Consider the following 20,602-nt stretch of genomic DNA (forward strand, 5'->3'; position numbering starts at 1 on the left):
TCCAAAGAACTATGTTACAATGGTTTGGGGGAAATACTTAGATTTTAGTCCGGAAAATGTAAGGTTGGCGTTTAACTTGCCAAACATGGAAGAGAACGCACGCCCCTACACAAGGAGAGTCAACTTTGATCAAAGGTTGGACCAAGTCCTTATGGACATATGTGTGGAAGGAGCTCAATGGAAGATTGACTCCAAAGGCAAGCCGGTTCAACTAAGAAGATTGGACCTCAAGCCTGTGGCTAGAGGATGGTTGGAATTCATCCAATGCTCCATCATCCCCATTAGCAACTGGTCTGAAGTTACTATAGACCGGGCCATCATGATCCATAGCATCATGATTGGAGAAGAGGTGGAAATTCATGAGATTATACCTCAAGAACTCTACAAGGTGGCTGACAAGTCCTCTACTATGGTAAGGTTAGCCTTTCCTCACCTCATCTGCCACCTATGCAATTCGGCTGGGGTTGACATAGAGGGAGATATCCTCATTAAAGAGGACAAGCCCATCACTAAGAAAAAGATGGAGCAAGCAAGAGAGCCCATTCATGGAGCTCAAGAGGCATATGAAGCTCATCACCATGAGATCCCGGAGATACCTCAAATGCATTTTCCTCCACAAAACTATTGGGAGCAAATCAACTCCTCCCTAGGAGAATTGAGTTCCAATATGGGACAACTAAGGGTGGAACATCAAGAGCACTTCATCATCCTTCATGAAATAAGAGAAGATCAAAAAGGAATGAGGGAGGAGCAACAAAGACAAGGAAGAGACATAGAAGAGCTCAAGGACATCATTGGTTCCTCAAGAAGGAAACGCCACCATCACTAAGGTGGATTCATTCCTTGTTCTTATTTCTTCTGTTTTTTGTTTTCTATGTTATGTGCTTATCTATGTTTGTGTCTTCATTACATGATCATTAGTAGTTAGTAACTATGTCTTAAAGTTATGAATGTCCTATGAATCCATCACCTCTTTTAAATGAAAAATGTTTTAATTCAAAAGAACAAGAAGTACATGAGTTTCGAATTTATCCTTGAACTTAGTTTAATTATATTGATGTGGTGACAATGCTTCTTGTTTTCTGAATGAATGCTTGAACAGTGCATATGTCTTTTGAAGTTGTTGTTTAAGAATGTTAAATATGTTGGCTCTTGAAAGAATGATGACTAGGAGACATGTTATTTGATAATCTAAAAAATCATAAAAATGATTCTTGAAGCAAGAAAAAGCAGCAAAGAACAAAGCTTGCAGAAAAAAAAAGAAAATAAATAAATAAAATAGGCAAAAAAAATAGAAAGAAAAAGAAAAAGCAAGCAGAAAAAGCCAAAAGCTCTTAAAACCAAGAGGCAAGAGCAAAAAGCCAGTAACCCTTAAAACCAAAAGGCAAGGGTAAATAAAAAGGATCCCAAGGCTTTGAGCATCAGTGGATAGGAGGGCCTAAAGGAATAAAATCCTGGTCTAAGCGGCTAAACCAAGCTGTCCCTAACCATGTGCTTGTGGCGTGTAGGTGTCAAGTGAAAACTTGAGACTGAGCGGTTAAAGTCAAGGTCCAAAGCAAAAAAAGAGTGTGCTTAAGAACCCTGGACACCTCTAATTGGAGACTTTAGCAAAGCTGAGTCACAATCTGAAAAGGTTCACCCAATTATGTGTCTGTGGCATTTATGTATCCGGTGGTAATACTGGAAAACAAAGTGCTTAGGGCCACGGCCAAGACTCATAAAATAGCTATGTTCAAGAATCATCATACTGAACTAGGAGAATCAATAACACTATCTGAACTCTGAGTTCCTATAGATGCCAATCATTCTGAACTTCAATGGATAAAGTGAGATGCCAAAACTATTCAAGAGGCAAAAAGCTATAAGTCCCGCTCATATGATTGAAGCTATGTTTCATTGATAGTTTGGAATTTATAGTATATTCTCTTCTTTTTATCCTATTTGATTTTCAGTTGCTTGGGGACAAGCAACAATTTAAGTTTGGTGTTGTGATGAGCGGATAATTTATACGCTTTTTGGCATTGTTTTTAGTATGTTTTTAGTAGGATCTAGTTACTTTTAGGGATGTTTTCATTAGTTTTTATGTTAAATTCACATTTATGGACTTCACTATGAGTTTGTGTATTTTTCTGTGATTTCAGGTAGTTTCTGGCTGAAATTGAGGGACTTGAGCAAAAATCAGATTCAGAGGTTGAAGAAGGACTGCTGATGCTGTTGGATTCTGACCTCCCTGCACTCAAAGTGGATTTTCTGGGGCTACAAAACTCGAAAAAGCGCGCTTCCAATTGGAAAGTAGACATCCAGGGCTTTCCAGCAATGTATAATAGTCCATACTTTGCTCAAGTTTAGATGACGCAAACTGGCGTTCAACGCCAGCTCTCTGCCTAATTCTGGCGTCCAGCGCCAGAAACAAGTTGCAAAGTGGAGTTCAACGCCCAAAATGGCACAAAAGCTGGCGTTCAACTCCAGAAAGAGCCTCTGCACGTGTAACATTCAAGCTCAGCCCAAGCACACACCAAGTAGGCCCCGGAAGTGGATTTATGCATCAATTACTTACTTTTTTAAACCCTAGTGGCTAGTTTATTATAAATAGAACTTGCTATCATTGTATTCACAGTCTTGGTTACTCCGGTTCCCCTATGGGGCCGAGACCAATGAACTCCATTATCACTTATGTATTTTCAACGGTAGAGTTTCTACACTCCATAGATTAAGGTGTGGAGCTCTGCTGTTCCTCAAAGATTAATGCAAAGTGCTACTGTTTTCTATTCAATTCATCTTATTTCGCTTCTAAGATATTCATTCGCACTTCAATCTGAATGTGATGAACGTGACAATCATCATCATTCCCTATGAACGCGTGCCTGACAACCACTTCCGTTCTACATTAGATTGAATGAGTATCTCTTAGATCTCTTAATCGGAATCTTTGTGGTGTAAGCTAGAATGATGGCGGCATTCAAGAGAATCCGGAAAGTCTAAACCTTGTCTGTGGTATTCCGAGTAGGATTCAATGATTGAATGACTGTGACGAGCTTCAAACTCGCGATTGCTGGGCGTAGTGACAGACGCAAAAGGATAGTAAATCCTATTCCAGCATGATCGAAAACCGACAGATGAATAGCCGTGCCGTGACAGGGTGCGTTGACCATTTTCACTGAGAGGATAGGATGCAACCATTGACAAGGGTGATGCCTCCAGACGATTAGCCGTGCCGTGACAGGACATTTGGATCATTTTCCCGAGAGAAGACCGAAAGTAGCCATTGACAATGGTAATGCATTACGTAAAGCCAACAATGGAAAGGAGTAAAACTGATTGAATGAAGACAGCAGGAAAGCAGAGGTTCAGAGGAACGAATGCATCTCCATACGCTTGTCTGAAATTCCCACCAATGAGTTACATAAGTATTTCTATCCTTATTTTATTAATTAATTTCGAAAACCCCATCACTACTTTATATCCACCTGACTGAGATTTACAAGGTGACAATAGCTTGCTTCATACCAACAATCTCCATGGGATTCGACCCTTACTCACGTAAGGTATTACTTGGACGACCCAGTGCACTTGCTGGTTAGTTGTGCGAAGTTGTGAACCATGGTATTGGCATCGTGTTTTTGGTGCCATTGCCAGGGAAAGAAAGAGCAATGAATTTTACATAATCAAAGTGTAATCACAATTTCTGCGCACCAGGGACATTCCAAGTGGAGTTTTGAATGTTGTTCTGTATGCCCAAAGAGCATCATCCAGCTTCTTTGACCAATCCTTTCTTGATGCACCCACAGTCTTTTCCAGAATCCTTTTTAGCTCTCTGTTGGATATCTCTGTTTGCCCACTTGTTTGGGGATGGTAAGGCGTGGCCACCTTGTGTTTTACCCCATATCGTAGGAGAAGAGCTTCTAGTGGTCTGTTACAAAAATGGCTCCCTCCATCACTGATGAGTGCTCGTGGGACTCCAAACCGACTAAAGATACTCTTCTTGAGGAAGTTCATGACCACCTTGTTATCATTCGTTGGGGTTGCAATACCCTCTACCCACTTGGAAACGTAATCCACTGCTACCAAGATGTACTTGTTTGAATATGAGGTTGGGAATGGTCCCATGAAATCGATTCCCCACACATCAAACAGTTCCAGTTCCAAGATGAAATTTTGTGGCATCTCATTTCTTTTGGGCAAGTTTTCAGATCTTTGGTATTCATTGCACCTCTTTACTAGTTCTTTGGCATCCTTGAAAAGGGTGGGCCAAAAGAATCCGCTTTGTAACACCTTTGCTGCAGTTCTGTCCCCTACAAAGTGACCTCCAAAGCATGAGCCGTGGCAATTCCATAGGACCTCTCGTCCTTCTTCTTCCGAAACACATCTTCTAAGGATTCCATCTGATCACTTCTTGAAGAGATATGGCCCATCCCAGACAAAGTATTTTGCATCATTCATGAGCTTCCTTTTTTGATGTTTATTGATCTCTGGAGGTAAGGCCCCAGTTGCCTTGAAGTTGGCAATGTCTGCGAACCATGGTGCTTTGTGAACTGTCATCATCTGCTCATCAGGGAAGAGCTCGTTCACACTTGTATCATGTGTTCTACTTTCCTCATGAGGGATTCTGGATAGGTGATCTGCTACCTTGTTCTCTACTCCTTTCTTGTCTCTGATTTCAATATTGAATTCCTGCAACAATAAGATCCATCTTATTAGTCTTGGTTTTGATTCTTGCTTCGCAAACAAGTATTTAAGTGCTGTGTGATCTGTGAAAACAATTACTTTAGCACCGATGAGGTATGATCTAAACTTGTCAAATGCAAAAACTATTGTTAGCAACTCCTTTTCAGTAGTGGTATAATTTCTTTGAGTATCATTGAGGACTTTGCTAGCATAGTATATCACATGGACTAAGTTATCTTTCCTCTGTCCTAACACTGCCCCAACTGCAAAATCAGATGCATCGCACATCAATTCAAATGGTAAGTTCCAATCAGGTGGGGAAATGATAGGAGCAGAGGACAACCTTATTTTCAAATTTTCAAATGCTAGCATGCATGATTCATCGAAGATAAATGGTGTATCAGAAACAAGGAGATTGCTTAAGGGCTTGGCTATTTTTGAAAAATCTTTAATAAATCTTCTGTAAAAGCCAGCATGCCCTAAAAAGCTCCTAATTGCCTTGACATCACTGGGTGGAGGCAGTTTTTCAATAAGTTCCACTTTAGCCCTGTCCACTTCAATGCCTTGGTTAGAAAACTTATGGCCAAGGACTATTCTTCCTGTCACCATAAAGTGACACTTCTCCCAGTTCAAGACCAGATTGGTCTCTTGGCACCTTTTCAATACTAAGGCAAGGTGACTCAGGCAGCTAGTAAAGAAATCTCCGAATACTGAGAATTCATCCATAAAAACTTCAATGAATTTCTCTATCATATCTGAGAAGATAGAAAGCATACAGCATTGGAAAGTTACAGGTGCATTACATAGCCCAAATGACATGCGCTTGTCGGCAAACACTCCATATGGACAAGTAAATGAAGTTTTCTCTTGGTCTTTGGGATCAACCACTATTTGGTTGTATCCTGAATAACCATCAAGAAAATAGTAATATGCGTGTCCTGCGAGTCTTTCCAACATCTGATCCATAAATGGGAGGGGAAATGGTCCTTTCGTGTAACCTCATTGAGTTTCCGATAGTCTATGCACATCCGCCATCCTGTGACGGTTCTTGTAGGAATTAGTTCGTTCTTCTCATTGGGAACTACAGTGATTCCTCTCTTTTTGGGCATGACATGCACGGGACTGACACAGGGGCTGTCTGAGATCGGGTAGATTACCCCTCCCTGCCATAACTTCATAACTTCTTTCTGTACAACTTCCTTCATGATTGGGTTCAGCCTCCTTTGGGATTGAATGGATGGTTCGGCATCATCTTCCAGTAGTATCTTATGCATGCATATGGTTGAACTTATTCTTTTCAGGTCAGCAAGAGTCCATCCAATGGCATCCTTGCCTTCGCAATACTTTGAGTAGTTCATCCTCTTGATCTTGGCTGAGGCACGAGCTTATGATCACTGGGTAACTTTCATTTTCTCCTAAGTATGCATATTTGAGAGTGGGTGGCAGTGCTTTGAGTTCAAGTTTGGGTGCTTCTGACTTTTCGTTCTCTTCTTTTGATGCCCCTTGTATATGAATCTCTGCTGTTGCAACCTCTTCACTAAATGTTGACTCCTTCTCTGTTAACCCTTCAGGTTCTTCTTCTTCAAAACTCTCCTGCACTGCATCTTCAAGTGAGTCCAACCTCATACATTCTCCCAATTGTTCTGGTGGGTAACTCATGGCTTTGAACACATTGAATGTCATCCTTTCATTGTGTAATCTCAGGGTGAGGTCCCCCTTTTGTACATCAATGACAGCTCCAGCAGTGGCCAAGAACGGCCTTCCCAGGATAATGGAAGCCTTGGTTTCCTCCTGCATGTCCAGCACTACAAAGTCTGCTGGGAAGATGAAATCTCCCACTTTCACCAGCAAATCTTCTACTACGCCATGAGAGAACTTGAACGATCTGTCTGCCAGTTGTAGGGCCATCTTTGTTGGTTTAGCCTCTTCAATCTTCATATTTCTCATCATGGCTAACGACATCAAATTTATGCTGGCTCCTAAGTCACATAGAGCCTTTTCCACTGTGATTTCCCCTATGATACAAGGGATCTGAAAACTCCTGGGATCCTTCAATTTCTGGGATCCTTCACAGTCTCGTTGTTCTTTCAGCTCCTCTTCTTAGTCATTAGCTCCTTTAAAAACTTGGTGTAGAGTGGCATTTGTTCTATTGCTTCAGCAAAGGGTATGCTGATTTGTAGTTTCTTGAAGATTTCCAAAAATCTCAAAAACTGTTTGTCATCCCCCTTTTTCTTCAATTGCTGAGGGTATGGAACTCTTGGGACGTCCAGCTTTGGCATCCCTTCTTCGTTTTGCAAAATTGAAGTGGAAGCTTGAGCTCCATCTTGCTTTTCTCCCTTTTTATTTGAGCCCTCTTCCTGTGGTTTCTGGGAGAATTCCTTCAGTTTCTTCCCACTCCTAAGGGTGATAGCTTGACACTCCTCCCTTTTGTGTGAGTCAGTATCACTATGAAGGTTGTGGCTGGAAATCTGCTTGAATAGGTAGCCAATTTATGTCTCAAGTTTCTTGATGACAGCATCTTGATTCTGCATATTGGACTGCACTTCCTCTCGGAATACTTTACTGTCTTGGATCTCTTGGCATATGCCTTCAAGTAAGTTTTCAATCCTTGAGAGTCTGTCATCAGATGATGGTGGATTGGGATTAGAGGTAGAAGGATGAGGAGTGTTATTTTGGTCTTGATATGGATGTAGAGAGGTGTTGTTATATTGGTGTTGATATGTTCTCTGTGTGAATTGTTGGTGAGCTGCATTGTTGTTGGGGTTGTGATGTCTCTGATCTTGGCCTTGATCTTGTTGATTCCCCCACCCAAAGTTTGGGTGATTCCTCCAACCAGGGTTATAGGTCTTGGAGTATGGGTCATGATTTTGTCTAGGTGAATTCCCAATGTAGTTGGCTTGCTCCTGCTCACTCTCTGCCTCTGCATTCACTCCCTCTTGGGTTGTTGGTGAGGTGGTGATTGCTGCTACTTGGTTCCTCTTCATCTTCTTAGTGAGGTCAGCTAATTGCTTGGTAATGAGCTTATTTTGGGCCAGCAGAGCTTCTACATTGTTTAGCTCCATCACTCCTCTAGTGTTCCCTCTTTCGGAGGCATAGAAGTAGTCATTCTCTGCTACAGTTTCAATGACATCTATGGCCTCCTCAATGGTCTTTTTCTTGTTCAGAGATCCCCCGGATGAGTGGTCCACTGCCTTCTTTGATTCATAGGAAAGGCCTTCATAGAAAATGTGTAGCTGCACCCATTCATTGAACATATCTGGTGGACACCTCCTTGTTAGGTCCTTAAACCTCTCCCATGCTTCATATAGAGTCTCACCATCCTGCTGCCTGAAAGTTTGAACCTCAACTCTCAGCCTGTTGATTCTTTGAGGAGGATAGAATCTGGCTAAAAATTTGTTTACCACATCTTTCCAGGTTGTCAAACTCTCCTTAGGGAAGGATTTCAGCCATTTAGATGCCTTATCCTTGAGTGAGAAAGGGAACAAAAGTAGTCTATAGGTGTCAGGATGAACACCGTTAGACTTCACAGTATCACATATCCTCAGGAAGGTGGTTAGATGTTGATTGGGGTCTTCTTGGACGCCTCCTCCGAATGAACAGTTGTTCTGAACAAGGGTAATGAGCTGTGGTTTTAGTTCAAAGTTGTTGGCATGTATGGTTGGCTTTTGAATGCTACTCCCACAGTTTCCTGGGTTTGGGTTGATGTAGGAGCCTAGAACTCTTCTCTCTTGCCCAGCATGATTTGCTAAACCTTCTCTGCCATGGTTGTGAGCCTCTTCTTCATGAATGTTCTCCATATTCTCCTCCATGTTTGGTTCAAAGTACTCTTCCTCTTCCTCAGCACCAACTACTCTCTTTCCTCTTGCTTCCCTCCTTAATCTAAGGAAGGTCCTCTCAGGTTCAGAATTAAAAGAAGTTGAAGCCCCGCTTCTCCTCCCTGTCATACAACCAACAAGGTACAAGCAAGGAAATAGATCCAGAAACTATTCTAAAAAAAATGCTGTTAGTGTGAGTGATGCATTATATCAAACAGATAGTGGGTGAGTGAAACAGAGTGTAAACAACTGAAATGAAGGGGTTAAAGGGATGGGAATACGAAACAACTGAAACCGAAAGTAAAGTGCTCAAACAGAAATTTAAATCAACAGAATAACAAATGCTCAATCTAGTGATCCTCCAACTTAATCATTGTTGATATAAAATCAATCCCCGGCAATGGCACCATAATCTTGATACGCACAAAACTTGTCTCTCAACTAATTTTCTTCGGCAAGTGTACCGAATTTGTCGTCAAATAAAAACTCACAATAGAGTGAGGTCGAATCCCACAGAGATTGTTTGCTCAAGCAACTTTAATTAGAGGAATGTTCTAGTTGAGCGAACCAGAATTTGATTTGAGATTTGCAAAAAATTAAATGGCGGGAAAGTAAATAGCAGAAACAGTAATTGCTAGAAATAAAGAGCTGAATGTAAATGGCGGAAAGTAAATTGCAGAATCTTAAACGGGAATGGGGCAATTGCTCATAAAAGTAAATGGCAGAAATTAAAGAGAATGGGTAAGATCAGAAATGGGGAGTTCATTGGGCTCAGAAGATGTTTCATTCTCCGGATCAAGTTCATTTTCATCTCTTCCTCAATCAATGCATTCATTGATCTCCTTGGCAATCTTAAGTGATCGAATTCCAATTTCTTGGTAATTCAATCTCTCAAATTTTGATCAATAGCCAATTCATTGGTCAATTGCTCATGAGAAGAGATGAAGTATGGTCACTGATTATACCACATGCATTTCCCAAATCAAGTATTGGTAGGATTATAGTCACATATCCATCCAAACCCAATTTGGTCCAGCATGAGAAAGCATTTCTAGCATGATCTCTTCATTCCTCTTTCAAGGTTCAGAAGAGATCCAAGTATGAATAGCTTCTTTTCGAAGATAACTACCCAATTGGATGAAGATCGAAAGCTTTCTAGTAAAATCAAGAGAAAAGATAGAAGAAGCAGAATGAAAACTAATATTGATCCATCAAATTACAACAGAGCTCCCTAACCCAATGAAAGGGGTTTAGTTGTTCATAGCTCTGGAAAATAAAAACCAAGATGGAGAATACATGATGAAAGTAAAACTAGAAGCGCAGAGAAAGTAAAATACAAAGAGTAGTTCTATGCCAAAGGCACCCTAAAGTTTCCAACCCCCTAACTAATTCAAAGCTACTCCTATATATACTACTCTTCTCATCTTCTAGTTGGCTCTTCAAGTCTTGGGTATGGGCCTCTGAATCTTGAGTTTGAAGCAGTTATCCTTTTCATTGGGCTTAGCTTTGCTTGCAGAGAGAAAATGTGAAGTAGGCAGGGACTTTGACTCAGGACGTTAGTGGTGTCAACATTAAGTGAAAGTGTGGGTTCGAGAACGTTAGTGACAATCACCTTTTTCACTAACGTTCCTAACCCAAATATGATCACGTTGACTTCAACGTTAGTGGCACTAACGTGACCAGTAACGTTGCCTCTTGGTCCTTCGCACACGTTATTGGGACTTACCTTTCCCAATAACGTGGAGAGTCCTCCCTTGTCCCTACGTTAGAGTCCACGTTAACTAGGTTAACGTGGCTTCTAATGTAGCAGTGCCAATTCTTCAAGAACGTTAGTGACACTTACCTTTGTCACTAACGTTCCAATGTTCCCCTATTTCCCACATTAGAGTCCACATTAACTAAGTTAACGTAGCTTCTAACGTAGTCATGCTAGCCATCTCCAACGTTAGTGACAAAGGTGAGTGTCACTAACGTTGGCTCATCATCTCTTTATCTACGTTAGCTTCCACGTTAACTAAGTTAACGTTGCTCATGGTGGCTCTTGGTGGTTCACCCCAACGTTAGTGACAAAGGTAAGTGTCACTAACATTGGCTATCAATTGCTCTCTCCAAGTTAGCTTGCACGTTAACTAAGTTAACGTGGGAGTTAACGTGGCTTATGGAGGCTTGGCCAACGCTAGTGACAAAGGTGAATATCACTAACGTTGGCTTCTCTTTTGCTTCTTAATGTTAGAGTCCACGTTAACTAAGTTAACGTAGCTCTTAACGTGGCCACTTATGAGCTTGGTCCAACATTAGTGACAAAGGTAAGTGTCACTAACGTATGCTCCATTTTCTTTCTTCCACGTTAGAGTTCACGATAACTTAGTTAACGTGACTCTTAACGTGGGTTATGAGGGCTTCGAGAGCGTTATTGGCGATTACTTTTCTCATTAACGTTGCAAGCTAGCTCCCATTCCACGTTAGTGGTCACGTTAGTTAGACTAACGTGGCTGCTAACGTGGTTCCTCCTTGCTTCCTTTGTCCTAAAATCAAGCAATAAAGTGCATCAAAGTTCTAATCCAAATCATGAGACATGCATCCTCTAATTTGTCATATAATTCATGCAAAATTCTCATGAAATCATGTAAAGTGCACAATGTATGCTTGAATCAAGATGTAAGTGAATATCTACCTAAAACTAGCTTATTTTCTAAGAAAATGCATGAAACTACCTTAAAAACAGTAAAGAAAAGGTCAGTAAAACTAGCCAAAATGCCCTGGCATCACTGGGTTAGGGAGCTCTATTGTAATTCAATGGATCAATAGTAGTTTTCATCTTCTTCTTCTTTCTTTTCTCTTGATTTTTGTTAGAAAGCTTTCGGTCTTAATTCAATTGGATAGTTGTCTTGAGAGAGAAGCTATCCATAATTGGAATTCTTCGGATCCTTGAGAGAGGGATGAAGAATTCATGCTAGAATTGCTTTTTCACATTGGATTAGATTCGGGGTTGGATGGATATAGTGACATGAAATCCTACCAATACTTTAATCTATAAATTTGTGTGGTATAATCAGTGACCGAACTTCAACTCTTCCCATGAGCAATTAAATCAAGACATTGGGCAATTGTTTATGCTTAGAGAGATTGGTGAGCCAAGACATTGCGATCCAATCATCTAAGATTGCCAAGCAATGTCAATGAATGCATTGATTGAGGAAGAGACGAAAATGATTTGATATGGAGAGTTCAATATCTCCCAAAACCCAAGCTTCCCCATCTCTGATCTACCCATTCTATTTACTTTCTGCTCTTTAATTTCATGCTAATTTCCCATTCCTATTTAATTTCCAGCAATTTAAGATTCTGTCATTTAATTTCATGTAATTTAATTTTTGCCATTTAATTTCTTGCAATTTAAGTTTCCCGCCAATTTTACTTTCTGTAATTCTCAATCTAATCTGATTTCGCTCAACTAGCACAATTCTCCAATTAACAATGATCAATCTACCAATCCCTGTGGGATTCGGCCTCACTCTATAGTGAGTTTTTACTTGACAACAATCCGGTGCACTTGCCAGTAGGAAATTTGTTGAGAGATGGTTTCCGAGTAAATCAAGTTTACGGTGCCGTTGCCAGGGATTGGTTTTGTATTGACAATTATTAAATTGGAGGAAAACTAGATTGAGCACTTTTCTTTTCTTTTGAATTTTAATTTCAGTTGTTCATTTTTGTTCTCTGCAATTTTTAGTTGTTTTTCTTTAATTTTACCTTACTTGTTTACCGTCCAGCAAGTTAACCCACTAACCATTTGATAAATTGCTCTAACCAAGCTAACTATACTCTATTTTAGTGGACTTTGCATTTGCTGCTTTGTGTACTTGTTCATTATATGACAGGTAGAAGAGAGGCCTCAACCTCATTTGATAGTGAACTGGAAAGAACCTTCCTGAGATTAAGGAGGGAAGCAAGAGGATGGAGAGATGTTGGTGCAGAAGAAGAGGAGGAAGATTTGGATATAACCATGGAGGATGATATGGAAAACCATCACGAAGGAGAGGTGAATAACCATGCCCGAAGAGGTGGAACCAACCCTGCTGGACAAGAGAGGAGAGTTCTGGGATCATACATCAATCCAAACCCAGGAAACTGTGGTAGCAGCATTCAGAAGCCAACTATCCATGCTAATAACTTTGAATTGAAGCCTCAGCTCATAACTCTAGTCCAGAACAACTGTTCTTTTGGAAAAAGTGCTCAAGAGGACCCTAATGAGCATCTCACTAAATTCCAAAGGATATGTGACACGGTTAAATCTAATGGTGTTCACCCTGACACCTATAGATTGCTACTGTTTCCATTTTCTTTGAGGGATAAAGCATCGAAATGGCTGGAATCATTTCCCAAGGAAAGCATGACAACCTGGGAGGATGTGGTGAATAGATTCTTAACAAGGTTCTACCCTCCACAAAAAGTTAACAGGCTGAGAACTGAAGTGCAGACATTCAGATAGCAAGATGGTGAGACTATTTATGAAGCCTGGGAGAGATTCAAGGATTTGACAAGGAAATGCCCCCCTGATGTGTTTAATGAGTGAGTGCAACTTCATATCTTCTATGAAGGGCTGAATTGTGAATCAAAGAAAGTTGTAGACCACTCATCTGGAGGTTTCCTAAACAAGAAGAAGACCATTGAAGAAGCCATTGATGTTATACAGACAGTGGCTGACAATGAGTATTTTTATGCCTCAGATAGGAGCAACAACAGGGGAATCTTGGAATTAAACCAAATGGATGCAATCCTGGCCCAGGACAAGATGATCACCAAGCAACTGGCTGAATTGACCAAGTAAATGGAGAAGAATCAGGCTGCAACAATCCACACTCAACCATCACCTCAAGGAGAGTTGGAAACAGAAGAAGGAGTTAACTGGGAGGAAGTTAATTACCTTGGAAATTCATCCAGGCAAGCTAATGATCCATATTCTAAAACCTATAATTCTGGTTAGAGAAACTACCCAAACTTTGGGTGGGGGAACCAACAAAACCAAGGCCAAGACCACAGACCACACAATCCAACCCAGTATAACAACTCCACTCACCAAAACTCCAGCCAAAGACCATACCAGACCACACAAAACACTTACTCATAGCCACCATACCAAAGCCATAACAACCACTCTCAACACCACAATTTCAACCAACCAGCACCACACGATGATGACAGAATGGCAAGGATGGAAGCTATGCTTGCAAACCTTGACAAGGAATTTGAGGATATGAAGAAATTCAAGGAAGAAGTAAGAGGGAGTATAAAAAGCCGAGGAGAGGTTATTAAGAATCTCAAATCTCAAGTAGGACATCTTTCACAGTAGATTCCAAAGTCCACTGATAGTTTTCCAAGTAACACTGAGAAAAATCCAAGAGGGGAAATGAAGAAGGTGAGACGGGAAGAGTGTAAGGAAATTACTCTTGCAAATGAAGAAATCCTGGAAGAAGATACCAGTAAGCCAACAGAACAGAGCCAAGGAATTTCCCAGAACAACTTGGAGAGAAAGGAACAAGAAACTAGATCTGTACAAAGAAAAGAATCAACAGGGAAGGAAATTCAGAAATCCAATGTGCCAAGGGCACCATTTCCTCAGAGACTCCTGGGAGGTGAGAAAGAGAGGTCATATTCAAGATTTCTAGATATGTTTGCATCTCTCAGTGTCAACATCCCCTTTATCAAAACTCTCCAACAGATGCCTACATACATCAAGTGCATGAAAGAGGTGCTGAACAAGAAAGGAACCTTAAAAGGGGGAGAGACAGTGACAATGAACAAGGAATGTAGTGCCCTCATCAAGAAGGACGTGCTCCTGAAAAAAAAAAGATCCAGGGAGCTTTCATATTCCCTGTGTCATAGGAGAAACAAAAATTGACAGAGGATTTTGTGATCTAGGAGCTAGCATAAATGTGATGCCTTTGTCTCTTATGAAGAAGTTACAAATCAATGAGTTGAGATCCACGGATGTAATCATACAATTGGCTGATAAAACTCAGAAGCAGGCTGAAGGAGTAGTCGAAAATGTGTTGGTAAAAGTGGAAAATTACTTCCTCCCCACAGACTTTGTTGTTCTAGACATGGAAGAAAGTTACCTCCATCCCATTATTCTGGGGAGACCATTTCTAGCCACTACTAGAGCACTTATAGATGTGGAACAAGGAGAGTTAATCCTGAGAATACATGATGAACATCTCACCTTCCATGTTTTTAAACCTACATCTGAATCTGAGCCAGAACCTAAAAAGTCGAAGGATGATCACAGAAAAATGTGCTTGGAGGAAAGCAACAATGAATCAACAGCTGAACCCCTGAAACAGTCCTTGATGAACAAGCAAAAATTTCAAGAGATACAACAACCAAGAGAATTCAAGGAAGAGCTGAAGCCACAAGAATCAGGAAGAGCAACCAACAAGGATCTCCCTAACACAAGAGTCAATGGAGCACTACTAGAAGAAGAAAAAAGAGTTGTGAAGAAATTGCCAAGGGAATGAAGAAACAAGAAGGTTCCTACAGAAGGTTTCTTCCCTGGAGACAAGGTGATATCAATCCACCATCCACCAATTCCACCCTATCTTCCAACCATTCCATCCCAGTTACCTCAAGTGTTCACAATCAGAAAAGTCCTTTCCCTGGAGCATTTGGAAATTATCAAGGAATCAAATGGGGACAATTTCACAGTGAGAGGAGAGGATCTCAAGCATTATAATCTGCCCTAACAGTAAACCAACCGTCAAGCTAATGACGCTAAAGAAGCGCTCCATGGGAGGCAGCCCATGATTTAGTTTCCTTGTTTTTAATACTTCAGTATAAATAATAATTGTTGCTCTAACATGAATTCAAGCTCTCATAGACAATGTTGACAACTATCCATGACATTGTGAATCATATAATCTACTTCTAAGTTTGGTGTGCCTACAGACACACTAAGATACCTTTCAAAAATGATGATCATATTGCCATCATGTTGACATGTGTTTCTTGGAATATATAGCCAAACATTAAGTTTGGTGTTGTGATATATTGCAAGAACAAGGCATGAGAGTCAAAGTTCTTTTGAGTTTGGAAAGTCATGAAAGTGCAACCATGTTTATAATTTTTAGTTCATGTTTAGAAATGGGAAAATAAAGTGTTTCTCATGATTGTTTAGCCAAAAGTGACACTAATCTCGTTGAGATCTCAATGACAATACTTGGAGGAAGTAACACTTTGAACTATATAACCAAACACTAAGTTTGGTGTCCTCTAAGACTATATGTAAGAGCACCAAAAAGAGTCATGGTTGGTTAAACAAGCATAAGGAATGGTAGTCAAATTTTTAGTTTTAAATATTAATTGTTCTCTTGCCGCCACTTGTTAGTACTTACCCCTTTTGTCTTGTTATGATGGTTAGGTGAGCAGAGAGCTATTTAATGAAAGGGACAAGAAAAATAAGGGTAAAACTAGCATAAAGACAAAAGGAGATCACATGGCTTGGAAGGTTGCTTCGTAAGGATAGAATTCTGCACATCCTTGAAAGAAGCCCTTAGAAGACCGACCTCACATGCCTTATGAAGAGGCAACTTTTGTCCTCATTCATCTTTACATGCAAACCCTTCATTCATAACCTATCCCAAAGAATCCTAGCCATCCAATCTTCACTAAAGCTTACTATAAATGTCCTCACCTGAACCGTGCATGTGAACTAGAGTTTCACACCTCTTGTACTCCAGAAATTCAACTATTGTATTCTCTAAAACCAAGACCCAACAACCGTGTTCTTTATGCAACAAGGCATCTGTGTTCACTTGCCTCCATAATACTACCTTGCCTTCAAACTACATTTCCACCGAGAGTGCATCATACTAGCCATCCCTCTTCATAAACCTTCAACCTCTACTCGGGTAACCATCAAGGAAAGTATGGCATCTTCTTCAAGTTTCAAAAGAAGGAGAGGAAAAGAACCTATTACTGAGGAAGGTGAAAAGGACTATGATCAATGGAAGTTTAGATCATGGTATCACCAAATGCAACTTGGATGGATGAATGACAAAAAGATATATCCAGAAATTTCTTTCCAGCTACCTGAGGATGGATGCCCAGAAATAAGAGCCAAGATCAGAAAGAGAAAACGGGAAGCGCTTGATGCCAGGGCGTTTTGGCCAGTTTCACTAACATTTTCTTTATTATTTTAGGGTAGTTTCATGCACTTTCTTAGGAAATAGGCAAGTTTTGGGTAGATAATCACTTACATCTTGATTCAAGCAACACTATGATTTTTTACATCATTTTATGAGAATTATGTGGGAATTGAATGATAAAATAGATGATGCATGATATCATAACTTGGATTAGAGCTTTGATGCATTGTATTTGCTTGATTTCAGGACAAAGGAAGCAAGGAAGAGCCACGTTAGCAGCCACGTTAATCTAATTAACGTGACCACTAACGTGGAATGGGAATGAACTCACAACGTTAATCAGAAAAGTGATCGCCAATAACGCTTTCGAAGCCATCATAGCCCACGTTAATTGCCACGTTAACTATATTAACGTGGTAGTTAACGTGGAAGAAAAGGGAGCTCCAGCGTTAGTGGTAAAAGTGAATACTACTAACGCTCCAAAATGGGCAATTGGCCACGTTAAGAGTCACGTTAACCTAGTTAACGTGAACTCTAACGTGGAAGGGGCAAACAATGCCAACGTTAGTGATACTCACCTTTGTCACTAACGTTGGACTAAGCCAACATTGCCCACGTTAGTGGTCATGTTAAGACCATTAACGTGAAGAGTAACGTGGAGCCATGCATGATAAGCCAACGTTAGTGACACTCACCTTTGTCACTAACGTTGGAGATGGCAATCTTCAACACGTTAAGAGTCACGTTAACTAAGTTAACGTGAACTCTAACGTGGGAAGGTGAGGCATTTGGAGCGTTAGTGACAAAGGTAAGTGTCACTAACGCTCTCGAGGCTAAGGCATGCCCACGTTAAGAGCCACGTTAGTTATACTAACGTGAACTCTAACGTGAGGAAAGGAGGGGCTAAGGGCAACGTTATTGGAAAAGGTAAACGCCAATAACGCTTGCGATGGACCAAGAGGCAACGTTAGTGGTCATGTTAGTGCCACTAACGTTGAAGTTAACGTGAACCATCTTGGGCTAGGAACGTTAGTGCAAAAGGTGATTGTCACTAACGTTCTCGAACCCATATTTTCACTTAAACGTTAACACCACTAACGTCCTAGCTAAAATCCATGCCTACTTCACACTTTCTCTGCAAGTAAAGCTGAGCCCACTAAAGACTCCAAACTGCTTCAACTCAAGATCCAAAGGCTCATATCCAAGATTTGAAGAGCCAACTAGAAGAGTAGAAGAGTAGTATATATAGGAGTAGTTTTGAACTAGAGAAAGGGCTTTTGGATTGGGAGAACCACTCTCTGTATAATTTTACTTTCTCTGCAACTTCTAGTTTTACTTTCAGAATGCATTCTCCAGCTTTGTTTTCCATTCCCAGAGCTATGAACAACTAAACCCCTTTCATTGGGTTAGGGAGCTCTGTTGTAATTTGATGGATCAATAATAGTTTTCATTATTCTTCTTCTTTCTTTTCTCTTGATTTTACTAGAAAACTTTCAATATTCATCCAATTGAGTAGTTGTCTTAGAAAAGAAGCTATTCATACTTGGATCTCTTCAGAACCTTGGAAGAGGAATGAAGAGATCATGCTAGAAATACTTTCTCATGTTGGACCAAATTGGGGTTTGGATGGATATAGTGACATATAATCCTACTAACACTTTGATTTGGAAATACATATGGTATAATCAGTGACCATACTTCATCTCATCTCATGAGCAATTGGACCAAGGAATTAGCTATTGATCAAGATTTGAGAGATTGAATTACCAAGGAATTAGAATTCAATCACTTAAGATTGCCAAGGAGATCAATGAATGCATTGATTGAGGAAGATATGAAAATGAACTTAATCCGGAGAATGCAACATCTCCTAAACCCAATGACTTCCCCATTTCTGATCTCACCCATTCTCTTTAATTTCTGCAATTTACTTTCATGCTAAATTTCCCATTCCCCATTTAAGATTCTGCAATTTACTTTCCGTCATTTATGTTCAGCTCTTTATTTCCAGCATTTACAGTTTATGCTATTTACCTGCAACTCTCACATCAAATTTTGCTTAGCTCAACTAGAACATTCCTCTAATTAAAGTTGATTGACCAATCAATCCCTGTGGGATTCGACCTCACTCTATTGTGAGTTTTTACTTGATGACAATTTGGTATACTTGCCGAGGGAGATTTGTTAAGAGACAAGTTTCCGTGCATCAAGTTTATGGCGCCGTTGCTGGGGATTGATTTTGTATCAACAATGATTAATTTGGTGGATAACTAGGTTGAGCATTTTTTTTATTTTGTTTGATTTAATTTCATTTGAGTAATTCACTTTCAGTTTAGCTGTTTTCTTCCTTTTCCCCTACCTTTTTTTTTAGTTGTTTACAATTCAGTTCACTAACCCACTAACTGTTTGATATATTGCATCACTCACACTAACAGCATTTCTAACAAGAATACTCTCTGTATCTACCCCCTTCTTGCTTTTGCCTTGTTGTTTGTATGACAGGTAGAAGAAGCGGGACTTCAACTTCCTTTGATTCTGAACCTGAGAGGACCTTCCTTAGATTAAGGAGGGAAGCAAGAGGAAAGAGAGTAGTTGGTACAGAGGAAGAAGAGGAGTATTTTGAACCATTCATGGATGAGAATATAGAGAACCATCATAAAGAAGAAGCTCACAACCATGGCAGAGAAGGCCCAGTGCATCATGCTAGGCAAGAGAGAAGAGTTCTGAGTTCTTACATCAACCAAAACCCAAGAAACTGTGGAAGTAGCATCCAAAAGCCAACCATACATGCCAACAATTTTGAACTAAAGCCACAGCTCATCACCCTTATTTAGAACAACTGTTCATTCAGAGGAAGTGTTCAAGAAGACCCCAATCAACATCTAACCACCTTCATGAGGATATGTGATACTGTGAGGTCTAATGGTGTTCATCCTGACACCTATAGACTGCTCCTATTCCCCTTCTCACTCAAGGTTAAGGCATCTAAATGGCTGGAATCCTTCCCGAAGGAGAGCTTAACAACCTGGGAAGATGTGGTGAACAAATTCTTGGCTAGATTCTATCCTCCTCAAAGAATCAATAGGTTGAGAGCTGAGGTTCAAACCTTCAGGCAACAAGATGGTGAGACTCTATATGAAGCATGGGAGAGGTTTAAGGACTTGACAAGAAGGTGCCCGCCAGATATGTTCAATGAATGGGTGCAGTTACACATTTTCTATGAAGGTCTTTCTTACAAATCAAAGAAGGTAGTAGACCACTCATCTAGGGGATTTCTGAACAAGAAGAAGACCATTGAAGAAGCCATAGATGTCATTGAGACTGTAGCCGAGAATGACTACTTCTATGCCTCTGAAAGAGGGAACACTAGAGGAGTAATGGAGCTAAACAACGTGGATGCACTGCTGGCCCAGAACAAGCTGATTACCAAGCAGCTGACTGACCTTACCAAGAAGATGGAGAGGAACCAAGTAGCAGCAATCACCACCTCATCAATAACTCAAGAAGGAGTAAATACAGAGGCAGAGGGTGATCAAGAACAAGCCAACTATATTGAAAACTCACCCAGGCAGGCACATGATCCATACTCCAAGACTTACAATCCTGGTTGGAGGAACCACCCAAACTTTGGGTGGGGAAACCAACAAGATCAAGGCCAAGATCAGAGACACCACAACCCCAACAACAATGCAGCTCACCAACATTCTACACAGAGATCATATCAGCACCTACCTAACAACACACCTCAACATCCATACCAAAGCCAAAATGGCCCATCTCATCCCTCCAATCTCAACCCACCATCATCCGAAGACAGACTCTCAAGGATTGAGACTCTACTTGAAGGCATATGTAAGGAAATCCAAGATAACAAAGTGTTCAAAGAGGAGGTGCAAGCCAATATCAAGAACCAGGGAGACACCATCAAGAGGTTGGAATTTCAAGTGGGATACCTCTCTGAGAAGATCCCCAAACCTACTG

At 40.5% G+C, this 20,602-nt stretch overlaps 3 non-coding genes across 3 annotated transcripts; 1 reads left to right on the forward strand and 2 right to left on the reverse strand.

The window, feature by feature from the left end:
• The first annotated feature begins 7,914 nt into the window (after nucleotides 1-7,914).
• LOC148573685 (small nucleolar RNA R71) lies at nucleotides 7,915-8,021 on the forward strand. Its single transcript, XR_015905533.1, has one exon. It is a non-coding gene; the product is annotated as a small nucleolar RNA R71 (small nucleolar RNA).
• A 4,915-nt stretch (nucleotides 8,022-12,936) lies between these two features.
• Nucleotides 12,937-13,043, reverse strand: LOC148573686 (small nucleolar RNA R71). Its single transcript, XR_015906661.1, has one exon. It is a non-coding gene; the product is annotated as a small nucleolar RNA R71 (small nucleolar RNA).
• A 6,661-nt stretch (nucleotides 13,044-19,704) lies between these two features.
• On the reverse strand, nucleotides 19,705-19,811 carry LOC148573687 (small nucleolar RNA R71). Its single transcript, XR_015905487.1, has one exon. It is a non-coding gene; the product is annotated as a small nucleolar RNA R71 (small nucleolar RNA).
• Between the last annotated feature and the right edge of the window lie 791 nt (nucleotides 19,812-20,602).

This window comes from Arachis ipaensis, chromosome B2 (genome assembly GCF_059453495.1).
Source record: "Arachis ipaensis isolate K30076 ecotype BB chromosome B2, ASM5945349v1, whole genome shotgun sequence".
In the NCBI taxonomy this organism is placed as follows: Eukaryota; Viridiplantae; Streptophyta; class Magnoliopsida; order Fabales; family Fabaceae; genus Arachis; species Arachis ipaensis.